Source organism: Nicotiana sylvestris, chromosome 5 (assembly GCF_000393655.2).
Source record: "Nicotiana sylvestris chromosome 5, ASM39365v2, whole genome shotgun sequence".
NCBI classification, from domain to species: Eukaryota; Viridiplantae; Streptophyta; class Magnoliopsida; order Solanales; family Solanaceae; genus Nicotiana; species Nicotiana sylvestris.
Window position 1 is genome coordinate 167,933,347 of NC_091061.1, and position 15,056 is coordinate 167,948,402.

A 15,056-nucleotide genomic window follows, 5' to 3' on the forward strand; every position below is an offset into this window, starting at 1 on the left:
ATCGTTGAACTTTGCAAGGACTCACCAGATCTTTATGTGATTTGGTCAGCTTTTCCATGAATGGTCTCCCTCTAAGCATGGTTTACTTCATATCTCGCCCAAATGGCGAAATTTGGTTCTGCCTTGAAGATCTAAGAATTGCAGGTTGCAAAAATAGAGATTAAAGAAGAAATAAGACACAAGACAAGGTAGAGAGACTTTTTTTCACAAAAATGATGTAGTATTTCTTTGGTTGAATGATGTAAAATTCTTGGGAACATTCTAAAAATAGGAAGGAGACAAAGTGTGATGATCCAAAAGGTCATCTCTTATTTTAGAAGTCAATTATGTGTTCCGAAGTCTTAAAAACCTCCTTTTATCTCTCCTCGATTTGCATGCGCAGTCCGAGCGTATATTCGGAAAGCCTCTATGTGAAAATTTTAGAAAAATGCTAAATTTTACCTTTAAAATCGAATTAAGTTGACTTCGGTCAATATTTTGGGTAAACGGCCCCAGACCCGTGATTTGACGGTCTCGAAGGGTTCGTTGAAAAATATGAGACTTGGGCGTATGCCCGAAATTGAATTCCGAGGTCCCTAGCCCGAGAAATAAATTTTTGAAGAAATTTTTTTAACTGAAAATATAAGAGTTTTTGGAAATTTAACGATACTTGATTTCAATGGTATCGGGCCCGTATTTTAGTTCTGGAGCCCGATACAGGTTTAATATGATATTTAAGTTATGTCTGTAAATTCGGACCCTCGGTGTAAAAATAGTTACTTTAAGAGTTCATGAGATTTTCATTGATTTTGATGCTAAATTCGTAGTTCTAGGTATTATTTTGGCGATTTGATCGCGCGAGCAGGTCCGTATAATATTTTTAAACATGTGTGCATGTTTGGTTTGGAGCCCCGAGGGCTCGGGTGAGTTTTGGATAGGTTACAGGATGTTTTACACTTAGAAAATCTGATATGTGTGCTGCTTCTGGTGTACTGGTACTCTATGCTTCCGATCGCGAAGCCACTCTCGCGATCACGAAGGGGAAATTGGTATAGGGGTGGTTTTTCTCTACGCGAACGCGTAGACCAGGTCATGAACGCGGAGCACCGGGGGTGTTACCCTTCGCGAACGTGACCTGTCTATCGCGAACACGGAGAATTATTGGACCTGGGGGAGGGGGTCATGCTCTTCTATGCGAACGCGAATATTGGGTCGCGAACGCGAAGGCCAGGGGGAGAGTTGTCCTATACGAATGCGTAGATAGGCTCGCAAACGCGAGGCCTTAGGCCGTTGTGCATCGCTATTGCGACAGGTCTCTCGCTAGCGCGATGAAAAATATCCAGTGTTTTAAAAACAGAATCAAAACGGGAGTCTTCCACAATTTCATATTTTCTTCCATAAAAACCGACCTTGGGCGATTTTTGGAGAGGGATTTCAACACTAAATCATATGTTTTTGTTCTTAAACTCATCTCCTTCATTTTCCATCAACACCCATTAGATTTCTAGGCCTAAATCGTGTTCTTTCATAGTAGAATTAGGGATTTTGGGAAGAATTGGGGATTTTACAAAATTGGGAACTTAGACCTCGATTTGGGGTCGAATTCCAAAACTAATTACATATTTAGGCTCGTGGTTGAATGGGTTTTTGTCTGAACCTTGAGTTTTGACCAAGCGGGCCCGGAGTCGATTTTGACTTTTTGGGAAAAATAATAGAAAACCTATAATTAAGCATTCGAGTTGAATTCTTTAGCATTTATTGATGTTGTTAAGTTAATTATGACTAGACACAAGTGAATTGGAGGTGGAATCTAGAGGGAAAGCAGTATTTGAGGCTTGATTTTGGCTGTGGAATCGAGGTAAGTGTTTGGTCTAATCTTAGCTTGAGGGAATAGGTGTTGTTGTCTTATTTGCTACGTGTTAGTGTTGAGTACGGCATATAGGCATATAGGTGGGGTGAAGAGTATGTATACGTTGGTGTCGAGCATGCAAGTGAGTCTCATACTGTGACTGTTGTGATTCTTATTATGTACTGTTCATGCTTAAATTGATGATTATCCATGTTGAACAAGACTTATGATATTTTTTTGGTAATTGACCATTGTTGATTACTTACTCAAGTTGAGAATTATTTTATGAAGTTAACTGTTGAAACGAGATTGGTTATAGCTGATTTCCTTGCTAGGGTGTTATTGTTTCTACTATTTGGGTAAGAAAAGAGTGATAAAGCATGAAGGGTGATGCCATGCACAATCATACCTATGCATATGGTGAGGAAGAGTTATAAAGCACGAAGGGTAATGCCGTAAACATTTACATTTATGTTGATGCATACGGTGAGCAAGAGAGATAAAGCACGAAGGGTGATGCCGTGCACATTTCTATTATTCATATGGTGAGGAAGAGTGATAAAGCACGAAAGGTGATGCCATACACATTTCTATTATTGATTGTATGGTGAGGATTGAGAGTAAAAGCACGAAGGGTGATGCCGTGCATTTTCTATTTGCTGTTATTGGTGCAAGTGTTTTAACTGTTTAAATTCCTTTACTACTATAATTCTTTATGTTGAAACCCCCATAGCATGTTGCCCCTTCCCGTTCATTTCTGCTTAGTTTTTATTACTTGTTACTCTGTTATTATACTGATTAACTGCACAGGTTTATGATGTTTGTCATGTCCTAGCCTCGTCACTACTTCGCTGAGGTTGGGCTAGACACTTACCAGTACATGGGGTCGGTTGTACTGATAGTGCACTCTGCACTTCCTATGCATATCTCAGTGTCGGACCTTGTGAGTAGAGCTTGGGTGGTTGCCTTCAGTCCAGTGGAGACCAAGGTAGTCTTGTAGGCGTCCGCAGGCCCTGACGTCCCCTTTTATCCTATTTCTTTTCTGTTTGTCTACTTTCAAAACAGATGTACATTTCTTTGTTCAGAAAATTGCTTGTAGTTGTGACACCAGTTATAGGTGGAGTTTTATTACGGGTTTTGTTATTAGTATTAATATAATCTGTTAAATTCTGTTCTTCCGCATTTATTCCATTGATTTACTTTTGTTAACTTGTGAATTGTTAAAAGATAAAAGAAAAAGGTGAAATAATTTGTAACGTTGGCTTGCCTAGCGAGTACATGTTAGGCGCCATCACGGTCCCGACAGTGGGAAATTTGGGTCATGATAAGTTGGTATCAGAGCTCTAGGTTTCTTAGATCTCATAATTCACGAACAAGCTTAGTAGAGTCTGAGGGATCAGTACGGAGACGTCTATGCTTATCCCCAGAGGCTACAGAGTTAAGAACAGTTTCACTTCTATTCATCTCTATCGTGCGGTTTGATTTCTCAATGCTTATTGAACTTCTACTCTGTTCTTTCGCAGATGGAGAGAACACGTACCGCTTAATCAGCTGATCAGTAGCCTGAGCCCCCAGGGGCAGCTCCTACGAGGGGCAGAGGACGAGGCCGAGGCCGTGCTAAAGGCTGAGGTAGGGGCAGAGCTCAGCCTAGAGCAGCAGCACCAATGGCAGAGCCTCAGGTAGAGTTTAATGATGAGGTTCCGGCCTAGACAGTTCCGGCGGGCGCAGCTCAGGTCCTAGAGGGGTTCATCTCTACCCCAATACTCCAGGATGCTCTGGTCCGTCTAGTGGGCCTTATGGAGAGTGTCACTCAGGCAGGCATACTTCCTGTAGCACCAGCCGTCTCTCAGGCTGGGGGAGAAGCACAAACTCCCTCTACTCGCACTCCGGAGCAGATAGCTCTACAATTTCAGACTCCAACAGCTCAGCTAGTTGGGGTAGTCCCACCAGGTGTTGTAGCTCAGACCAATGATGGATCAGCTATGTCTTCATATGGTTTGTGGAGATTGGATAGGTTCACCAAGCTCTTCAGTACTACCTATGGCGGTACATCTTCAGAGAATCCCCAGGATTATTTGGACAGTTGTCATGAGGTTCTTCGGAACATGGGGATAGTGGAGACCAATGGGGGTCGACTTTGCTGCCTTTCGTCTATCAGGTTCCGCCAAGAAATGGTAGAGAGATTATTGTTTGGCTAGACTAGTTGGGTCACCATCTCTCACTTGGGACCAGTTCTCGCAACTATTTCTCGAGAAGTTCCTTCTAGTCACTCAGAGAGAGGAGTACCGCAGGCAGTTCGAGCATCTTCAACAGGGTTTTATGACTGTCACCCAGTACGAGACGAGGTTTATTGATTTGGTTCGTCATGCTCTTCTGATACTCCCCACCGATAGAGAGGGTGAGGAGGTTTATTGAGGGACTCGCTTAGCCTATTAGATTGAAGATGGCTAAAGAGACAAGGAATGAGATTTCTTTTCAGGATGCAGCCAATGTGGCCAGACAGGTTGAGATGGTTCTAGCTCTAGGGAACGGTCAGGGGTCTGACAAGAGGCCTCGTCATTCTGGCAGATTCAGTGGTGCCTCGTCTGGAAGCAGGGATTCTTTTGGTAGGGGCCATTGATCGAGGCCAACCCTGCACTACTATTGAGTAGCGAGAGAGGGTCGAAACAGCTTTTATCCGATTAAGGTCGAGATCGATTTCCACAAAGAGCTAGAAATTGGTGTCGGGCATCTATCTAAAGTGGAGTTGTGTATGTGTTCCAAATTACACTTCTTAACATTTTTGGGTTTTTGATTTACTTCTAATTTTATCAAACTACAATGCTAAATTAAACTAGAATAAGCTAAGAGTAAAATATTACGGGTTGTTCAAATGGTTAAAAAGGCGCTATGGTAGTGACCTTCATCTAGGTGGTCAATTGACGGGTACTTGACTAAGGTATGATCGACATATTTGGGGAGTATGATATAACCGTTGCACGATTTTACCCACTCTATACCTCTTGGTGGTTCGAATGATTTTGCCCGAATTGACTTTCTCAAGACCAATTGGGTATGTAAATTTGCACAAGCAATCAAGGTTCAAGTCGGGTATTACTCTCTCGAGGTTTAACCCTTTAATTGGGGCTATCAATCTCTTGAATACGCCCCAATTCCTTGTTGGGCCAATTTTAGAGGCTTAGGCTCTCTTTCTCAAGAAGAGCTCAAGTCAACTAAACACAAACTAGTGTTTGCAACCACTAATTCAACAATTAAACATGAAATTAGCCCAAATATCAAACACTCATAGTCAATCTAGCCCTAAAACACAAGACCCATCAATTACCCACACTAGGGTTGAGCCACAACCGTAGCTTATTGGTCTAGCTACTCATAATTAAAGAAGAAAAACAAGAAATAGATGAAGAAAAACTCATATTAATTAATTACTAAATGAAACAAGAAGATTCAATGCTGAAATGTAGCTAAAATTACTCAAAACAGCTAAAACTATGAAGTCACGAGCGCAGCTCTGAAGTGAAAACTATCTGATGACCTAAAAATGGGAAAAGGAGCTATTTATACTAAGCTAAAAAATCTGAAAAAAATACCCCTGTGGGGCTAGTGCGGACCGTACAAAATCACGTGCGGCCGCACTAAGACTCTAAGCTTGAGAATCCAGCTCTCTGAACTTGGGCAACGCAAACCCCACAGAATGGACTGCGGTCGCGATGGCTTCCTGTGCGGTCCGCATGAAATAGAGCACGTACCTCATTGACTTCAATCTCCAAAACTAGCACTCTCTGATCTTTGGTTCTGCAGACCGCACTAAATCAAGTGCGGCCGCAGTGACTTCAGTGCGGACCGCATTAAATCTCATGCGGTCGCATTGCCTGTTGCCCTGGAAATCACCTTCTCTGAACCTCACTTGTGCAGACCGCACAGAATGGTGTGCGGCCACATTGGGCCTGTTTTGCATGAGCTTTGTCTTGTCTTGGTACTTGTGCAAATTTCACTCCTTTTTGAGCTGATCTTTGACATTTTGTCACTTTGTTGATCAAACCTGCAATCAAGCACAACTTGTGAGCCTTTTGGGACTATTTTGTACAAGTTTCTAATCAAACATAAGCAAGAAGGAGTATAAAATGCATCAAAATCCCTAGTTATCAACTCCCCCAAACTTAAGCTTTTGCTTGTCCTCAAGCACACAAAATAAGACCCACCCCTTATGGGAAAATCCAAGAAAATTCAGCTGTCCTAAAGTAACCTCATCTAGCATCAATTGGGACTAGCAATTGCCCTCAGTACAAATGAATCATTAACAACATTTACTCTTTGAAACACCATGGATTAAGTGCGACACAAGAGCATCAAGAATTGACTCAACACATCAAAGAACTCTTTCTATTACTTTGGTCATTGTGGAACCCAAACTCACACATCCTCAACTCTCTCTAAGCAACCTCACCTTTAGAATAGTAGCACTCAGAACGAGGTTAATGGAAAATCACTCATCTCTCTCATAGAAAAGTCACAAGTCCGGCTCTAAGTACTATATGCTTGCCCCTTATGTGAGTCACCATTAATGTATGCCTCTTATGTGAGTCACCACTAATGTAAGTTTCATTCAACTCAAGATCGTATAGGACTTTTGCGGAGACATAGTGAAGGCTTTTGGTTCAGGGTAGGAAATGTATGGTCTAAGTAGGTTCCATCTTCCCTTAAGCACTTCTTTTGTTTCATTTTGGCACACATTCACTTGACTTTTTGAGTCTTTTCACTTTTTTCTAAGGGGTTAGAGAAACACACTATCACTCTTTATTATTCATTTCAAATCATTTCTCCTTTTTCAACCTTCCACACCTTTCATTCTTTGCTTTTCTTGAATCTCTTTTTATTCTCTTACATAATGAACATTCTTTTTGTCTTTTTGCTTTTCTTTCTTTTTCATTGCCTTTCCTTTTCTTCATTTTTGTGAATTTTTACCACTTTGTTACAATCCTCGTCTCTCACCCCAAACTTATACTTTTGCCATGTGCTAAGGAAAAGATCGGGTGTCAAGAGAGGGTATTTTTTAGAACGGGTAAAGGCTTGTATCATGGTTCTTGAAGGAGGAAGGTCTAACGCTCAAAAGGGTTGACTAGGGATCTTATCATTGGTAGGTTATGGAAGTGTTCAAGCTTATAATTTGGACCAAGGAGAGCCTATAATCATGTCTCAAGTCAAAATTCACTTAGGATTTCGCCTCACAAACATTTAGGGCAAGTTCTAGACCAATGGATCGGGACTTGGACTTGCAATGCAATTTCTCACCACACAAGCTATGAGATTGCTAAAGACACAGAGTCGGGGGCCCACAACTACCTTAGATAAGATTTGAGCACATAATGGTCCCAAAAAACTACTTGATGATTATCGGTCAACACAAGAGTCTCAAAGTCACGACTTTCACCATCCTAAATACAACAATTTGTTTTTGACCATGATATTAAAGGTAAATGTGCTAGGACCAAGTGAAATTTTGCTTGAGGTACCCTTACCACTAACTACTAAAAAGCAAAAGAAAAACGGACTCAAACCCTTAAGAAGGTTGTCACGCCATCCATCATTGGGAATAGCCACCCGGTTCACACAAACTCCGCCTTTGGAAAGAACCATGGCATTAAGAAAACCAAAGGCTTATTGAAACGTTCAGATCAAGAAGCTACGAACATAAATAAGAAGCTAGAAAGAAAAATTTCGGAAAGTAAAATGAATATATACAAGAGGGGATTTAATCGAATATACAATAGACAGGATAAATATGTACAATGCAACATAACTTTATACACAGACCCAAAGTAAAATAAAAGTATGAGAAATGTAACGAAATGTTAAAATTATATACAAACCAAAGATGAAAAATAAAGAAAGCATAAAAACTGTCAAATATATACAATAATCCAAATCCATAAAAGTAGGACCTACCCCTTCAAATGAAAGTTGTAAGTGTCCACAATGCCAACTAAACCAAACAAGCACCAAAAAGAAAATGGGGAAAAGGATATAGTGACTCCCTATGGCCCGTCTGTCTGCATGGGCTCCTGAGTGGTCCCTGGGTCCTCAATATGCTCGGGAACCTCAGACTGGTTCCCTATAGCCTGGTGCTCTGCTACTGGGACCTGGGCCTGGACCTGGACATGCTCCTGAGGTGTATCTTGTGGCTGACTGGATGAAGTCTCTGGTGGGTCTGCCAACTGGATGACTGCATCCCCTGCTCGGGGAATCATCCTCTTCCTCTTGGGAGGCCTCTAGGACTGCTCAGGCTAGGGATGAGTTGTTGGTACCGGGTCCTGTAGCAATAAGTCCAAAGGCATATGATATGCCATCATCTTGTCAACCTCAGCTCTCAACGCCTTTACGGACTCCTTGGAAGCCCGCGTCTTCCTCAACTTCTTGTGCTCCTTAGCAAGATCCTTGAGAGCCTTGCTGTGTGAATCAACAGCATTTGTGAGTACTTTCTAGGTGTCAAGGATTTTCTTTTGGTTGGACAGAATCTCCTTGAGGTCATCCTCGATAGACTGCGAGACCTGCGGAAGTGGAGGTGCCGACTGAGCTTCCACTATAGTAGTGAGGATAAACAACTTGGATGAAGTTGTCTGCATCCAGTTATTGATGCTGAGAAGAGCCTGGCTCAGTTGGTATGCAGTCACTGGGTAGGCTCGGGAAGAGGGTATCTCGGGATTTGTTAATGTGGATGGACCGGGAAAAATGTCTGCGGAGGTGGAGGCAGGCTGAGTAGGAGCCACTACCACAACTGGCTCTTCAGGCTAGCCAGTTGGAGTAGTAGCTGTTCTTTTGAAGTTCTTGCTCTTTGGGTTGTCATCACCCTGCATACTGTACCATGAGAATGGGGCCTTCACTTTTACCTTTATATCAAATGGCCTCTTTCAACTTTGAGGTCTCTGAAGTACATGGTCAAGAAGCTGGGGAAGGGGTAGTTTCTGTCACCCTCACTAACTACCTACGTAATTACCCGAGACATTACCTTTCCCACATTAATCGGGTACCCCACCATGATCGATGCCAGCAAAACTTCCTGATGAAGTGGGAGGGAGTTGTCATGAGTAGTGAGGTTCAATCTACTGCACACAAATGTTTCCCACCCCTTGGCTTCAAAATTTAAACTTCTTCTCAAAATTTCACTCCCGTATTTAGCCAATCGGGGGTGGTACCTAGGATTGCCAGATACTGTGCCAACCAGGGACGGACCACCTCGCTCAATTCCATCTTTGCCATATACAGTTCCTCATCCTTCTCATCAAAACCGAGGTAATCATTTATTGTTTTTCCGTCAAAAAGCACCTTCAGATTTTGCACCTTGGTCACTTTTGTGCCCTTTTTGATGTGGGCAACATTGGTATAGAATTCCTTGACCAGGTGCTCGTTTGCATCCTAAAAGTTGTTCAAGAAATACTCCCAACCAACCCTCTCCCTAAAATGCCTCCTCACATTGGGATTGTAAGGTAATAAGTCTCTATCAACAAAGCTCCTCTCCAGGATCAACTTCCTCACCGGAAACCATTCCCTAAATTTGTGATAAGCTACCTCGCTCATAAACCGGTCTTGCCACACCTCCAGGTTTCTAGTTCGTTCTACCCCGCCAACCTGGGGCTCACCCCCTTCTCCTATTACCTCTTCTCCTACTGCACCCTCTCCGGATAATGAAGCTTTGGGAAAGGTGGAGTATTAATCCCCACTACCTTCAGCTGAGCCCTCAGACGACCAAGAAGATATATTTACAGATGCTTGGACAGCGGGGGAAGTGGGAGGAGTGTCTCTTAGTCTGTTTCTCTCCGGCCAGTCAGGGATGTACTCTGGGATTGAGTCTGAAGATATCTCCCGGGAGGGCTCGTACTCACTCCCAAACATGTCAATGGCCCTATCAGCAGCTTTATCATCTTCCTCATATTTTTAATGTTTTGTCGGGCTTGAGCAGTCAATCTTACCATTTTCTGTTTCCCTCCCCAGGAGGATTCACCTCGACCAGCTTGTTTAGAACCCTTGCCTCTTTGTTTCACCATTGTCTGCAAACATCATCTATTCGGCTTTTTAGTATCAATAAAAACAATTAAGATCAGAGTTGCAAAAAAAAAAAAAGTTGCAGACAGTTACAGAAGTTACACCGTGCGGACCACACAAAATGGAGTGTGGCCGCACAGAGTCCAATGTGGACTGCATAAAATGGCAATACGGTCCACACAGAGGTGAGATTCAGACTACCCACCCTCTATATCCAGGCAATGCAGACCGCACGAAATATAGTGCGGCCGCACAGGGGCCAATGTGGACCGCACAAAATGTAGTGCAGCCGCAGTCCCCATAGATCAGCTTTCAAGTCTTTCAGCAATGCGGTCCGCACAGAATGTTATTGCGGACCGCACAAAAGTGATTGCGGTCCGCACTGGGTGCCCAGCTACAACACTAACTTATGGTATATGAGATTTTGATTTCAAGTCCATTTTTACACATAACAAAGGTCCCTAAGTGTTTGCCCTATGATTTTAACTACCTAATTCTACTTTAATCGAGAAATCCACCACCCTAACCTAACCAATTAAAGGAAATATGAGAATAAAAGAGTAATAGACAAAAAAACAAAAAGTAAAGGAAAAATTACAAAATTAAAGCAATGAAAAAGAAGTTAAGTTACCATATGTGAGATGAAATGAAGATTAACAATTCTAAGCAATTAATTACGAGCAACAGGACAGATGAATAGTCATTTAAGAGTTCTGAGAGTCAAGGGATCGAAAAATGTAACAGGAGGGCTTCAGGCCCTAGTTATATAAAAGGACATGGGGCCCAGTCTTACCAACCCAATGCGGACTGCACAAAATGGACTACGGTTTGCACTACACAGCTTGTTTCAAATTTGAGAAGGCAACCCACTGCGATCCACATAAAATGCCATGCGGCCGCAGTGGTCCACCACGGACCGCTCAAAATATAATGCGGCCGCGGTGGCAAACTTTAGAGAGTTGTACATTTCATCCTTCATCAGTGCGGTCCACACTAAATGTAGTACGTCCGTATTGAAAACTTCAGAGACCTGACACTTTTTCCACTATGTCCTGCACTGCATCAACACAATCTTGTAGCATCTCAGAACCAGTCAGTTTGGAAATTTAACGATGCTTGATTTCGATGGTATCGGGACTGTATTTTGGTTTCGAACTCCGGTACAAGTTTAATATGGTATTTAAGTTATGTCTGTAAAATTTGGTAAGAAACGAAATTCATATGACGTGATTCAGACCCTCGGTTGTGAAAATAGTTACTTTAAGAGTTCTAGAGATTTTCATTGATTTTGATGTTAAATTCGTAGTTTTAGGTGTTATTTTGGCGATTTGATTACACGAGCAGGTTTGTATGATGGTTTTAGACTTGTGTGCATGTTTGGTTTGGAGCCCCGAGGGCTCGGGTGAGTTTCAGATAGGCTACTGGATGTTTTACACTTAGAAAATCTGATATGTGTGCTGCTTCTGGTGTACTGGTACTATTTCTTCGCGATCACAAAACCACTCTCGCAATCGCAAAGGGGAAATTGGGGCAGGGGTGGTTTTCCTCTCTGCGAACACGTAGACCAGGTCGCGAACGCAGAGCAGCGGGGGTGTTACCCTTCGCGAACGCAAAGAATTATGGAACCTGGGGAGGGGGTCATGCTCTTCTACGCGAACGCGACCATTGGGTTGCGAACACGAAGGTAGGGGGAGAGTTACTTTACACGAACGCGTAGATGGGCTCACGAACGCGAAGGACTTAGGACGTTGTGCATCGCGATTGTGACAGGTCTCTCGCGAGCGTGATGAAGACCTATCTAGTGTTTTAAAAACAGAATCAAAATGGGAGTCTTCCACAATTTCATGTTTTCTTCCATAGAAACCGACCTTGGGCTATTTTTGGAGAGGGATTTCAACACCAAATCATAGGTTTGTGTTCTTAAAATCATTTCCTTCATTTTTCATCAACACCCATTAGATTTGTAGGCCTAAATCTTGTTCTTTCATGGTAGAATTAGGGATTTTGGGAAGAATTGGGGATTTTACAAAATTGGGAACTTAGACCTTGATTTGGGGTCGGATTCCAAAACTAATTATATATTTAGGCTTGTGGGTGAATGAGTTTTGGTCTGAACCTCGAGTTTTGACCAAGCGGGTCCGGAGTCGATTTTTGACTTTTGGGGGAAAATGATAGAAAACTTATAATTAAGCATTCGAGTTGAGTTCTTTAGCATTTATTGATGTTGTTAAGTTAATTATGGCTAGACACAAGTAAATTCGAGGTGGAATCTAGAGGGAAAGCGGTATTTGAAGCTTAATTTTGGCTGTGGAATCGAGATAAGTGTTTGGTCTAACCTTAGCTTGAGGGAATAGGTGTTGTTGTCTTATTTTCTACGTGTTAGTGTTGAGTACGGCGTATAGGTGTGGTGACGAGTATGTATATACTGGTGTCGAGCATACAAGTGAGTCTTATACTGTTATTGTTGTGATTCTTATTATGTACTGTTCATGCTTAAATTGATGATTATCCATGTTGAACAAGACTTATGATATTTTCTTGGTAATTGACCATTGTTGAGTACTTACTCAAGTTGAGACTTGTTTTGTCAAGTTAACTGTTGAAACGAGATTGGCTATAGCTGATTTCCTTGCCGGGATGTTATTGTTTCTAATGTTGAGTCCCTTACCAGGATGCTATTGTTTCTACTGTTTGGGTGAGGAAAGAGCAATAAAGCATGAAGGGTGATGTCGTGCACAATCATACTTATGCATATGGTGAGGAAGAGTGATAAAGCACGAAGGGTAATGCCGTACACATTTACATTTATATTGATGCATACAGTGAGGAAGAGAGATAAAGCACGAAGGGTGATGTCGTGCACATTTCTATTATTCATATGGTGAGGAAGAGTGATAAAGCACGACGGGTGATGCCGCACACATTTCTATTATTGATTGCATGGTGATGATTGAGAGTAAAAGCACGAAGGGTGATGCCGCGCACATTTCTATTATTGATTGCATGGTGATGATTGAGAGTAAAAGCACGAAGGGTGATGCCGTACATTTTCTGTTTGCTATTATCGGTTCAATTATTTTAACTGTTTAAAATCCTTTACTGCTGTAATTCTTTATGTTGAAACCCCCATAGCATGTTGCCCCTTCCCGTTCATTTCTGCTTAGTTTTTATTACTTGTTACTCTGTTATTATACTGATTAACTGCACAGATTTATGATGTTTGTCGTGTCCTATCCTCGTCACTACTTCGTCGAGGTTAGGCTCGACACTTACCAGTACATGAGGTCGGTTGTACTGTTACTGCACTCTGCACTTCCTGTGTATATCTCAGTGCCAGACCTTATGAGTAGAGCTTGGGTGGCTGCCTTCAGTCCAGTGGAGACCCAAGGTAGTCCTACAGGCGTCCGCAAGCCCTGGCGTCCCCTTCTAGCCTATTTCTTTTTTGTTTATCTACTTTCGAAATAGATGTACATTTATTTGTTCAGACCATTGCTTGTAGTATTCGTAGACCGTTCATGAGTTGTGACACCAGTTCTGGGTAGAGTTTTATTACGGTTTCGTTATTAGTATTAAGATAATCTGTTAAATTTTGTTTTTTCGCATTTATTCCGTTGATTTACTTTTGTTAACTTGTGAATTGTTAAAAGATAAAAGAAAAAGGTAAAATAATTTTTAATGTTGGCTTGCCTGGCGAGTACAATGTTAGGCGCTATCGCAGTCCCGACGGCGGAAAATTCGGATCGTGACACAAAGAAAAGGTGGAACTGTGTATATAACTATCCTATTTGTCAGTCTTTTTTCTTCAACTTGTAATTCTCTAAAATTCTCTTCCTTTTTTTCTATTTTTCCCTCCTTAAATTTCTTCTACTATACCAAGTTCTTGACCGATGGTGAAATTTATTTCTGGGCTAGGAGTAAATTAAGGCAAAGCAAAAAGAGTGATCTTACGAGTACCTAAGGTAAAATTAAGGCTATAAGGCTACCACTTTCAATGTCCATCCATTTCTGTGAGAGGGTAAGCTTGAGATGTAGTTGTGTTTCTTAAGGTATCCAAATGAAGGTATTTCTAGAGGTGAACTAGAGTTTAAGCGGGAGTTTGAATTCGATAGTTGAATTTTGCAAGGAGTTACTAATGAATTCTCTCCTCTTGTTTTTTACTTTATTTTCGTCTTTCTGAGCCGAGGGTCTATCGGAAACAGCCTCTCGGCCCCTATCGGGGCAGGGGTAAGGTCTGCGTACACATTACCCTCCCCAAACTCCACTATGTGGGATTTTACTGGGTAGTTGTTGTTGTTGTAGTTAAATTTTGCAAGGACTAATCAGATCTTCATGTGATTTTGTCAACTTTTCCACGACTAGTCTCCTTCTTGGTAATTTGCTTCAAATCTTGCCCGAAATGGCCAAATTTGGTGAAGATTTAAGGATTGCAGTTTGCAAAAAGAGAGATTATAGAAGAAATGAGACAAAAGACAAAGTGGAGAATTTTTTTTTTTTTGCACAAAAATGGTGCAGTATTTCTCTGGTTAGGATGTAAAATTCTTGAGAACATTCTGAAAACAGGACGGAGACAAAAAAAAAAAAAAAAAAAAGGACGGAACTGTATATATAATTATCGTATTTAACAGCCTCTTTTCTTCAACCTGTGATTCTATAAAATTCTCTTCATTTTCTTCTACTTTTCCTTAAATTTAACTAATCTAGTTTTAGATGGAAAAGTATTAGAGGTCTTAACTTTAGATATCAATATAGCCTGAAATACAGCCGATTCCAAGAATTTAGCTTTTCTCCTTTATTGTTTGATCATGTATTAATTGACACACAATTGTTGCTGGTGCAGCATCATTAAGATTCGCATAGAAATGTGGATCGAAAAATGGTATTTTTAATTTATTTAAAATGGTGGTATTCAGGCCGGTTTAATTGTTAATTAAAATTTGCCTCCACTTTATTTAAACACGAGAATCTTGATGATACTTCATCGGTAAATTATGACTTTTTTCTCCCAATGAAATGGTAAAGAGAGTCATTTCCAAATTTAATTTATTGGGTATTTGATCTTTTGGACTTTGATTATTGTTTTGCATTTGGTTACTGCTCTGGCTAATATCATAAAGTATTCTGTTTTTTTTCTTCTTTTTCATGTTCGATTTTAAGGAAATTATAAAAGAAACTGTCCATTTCGGATGTC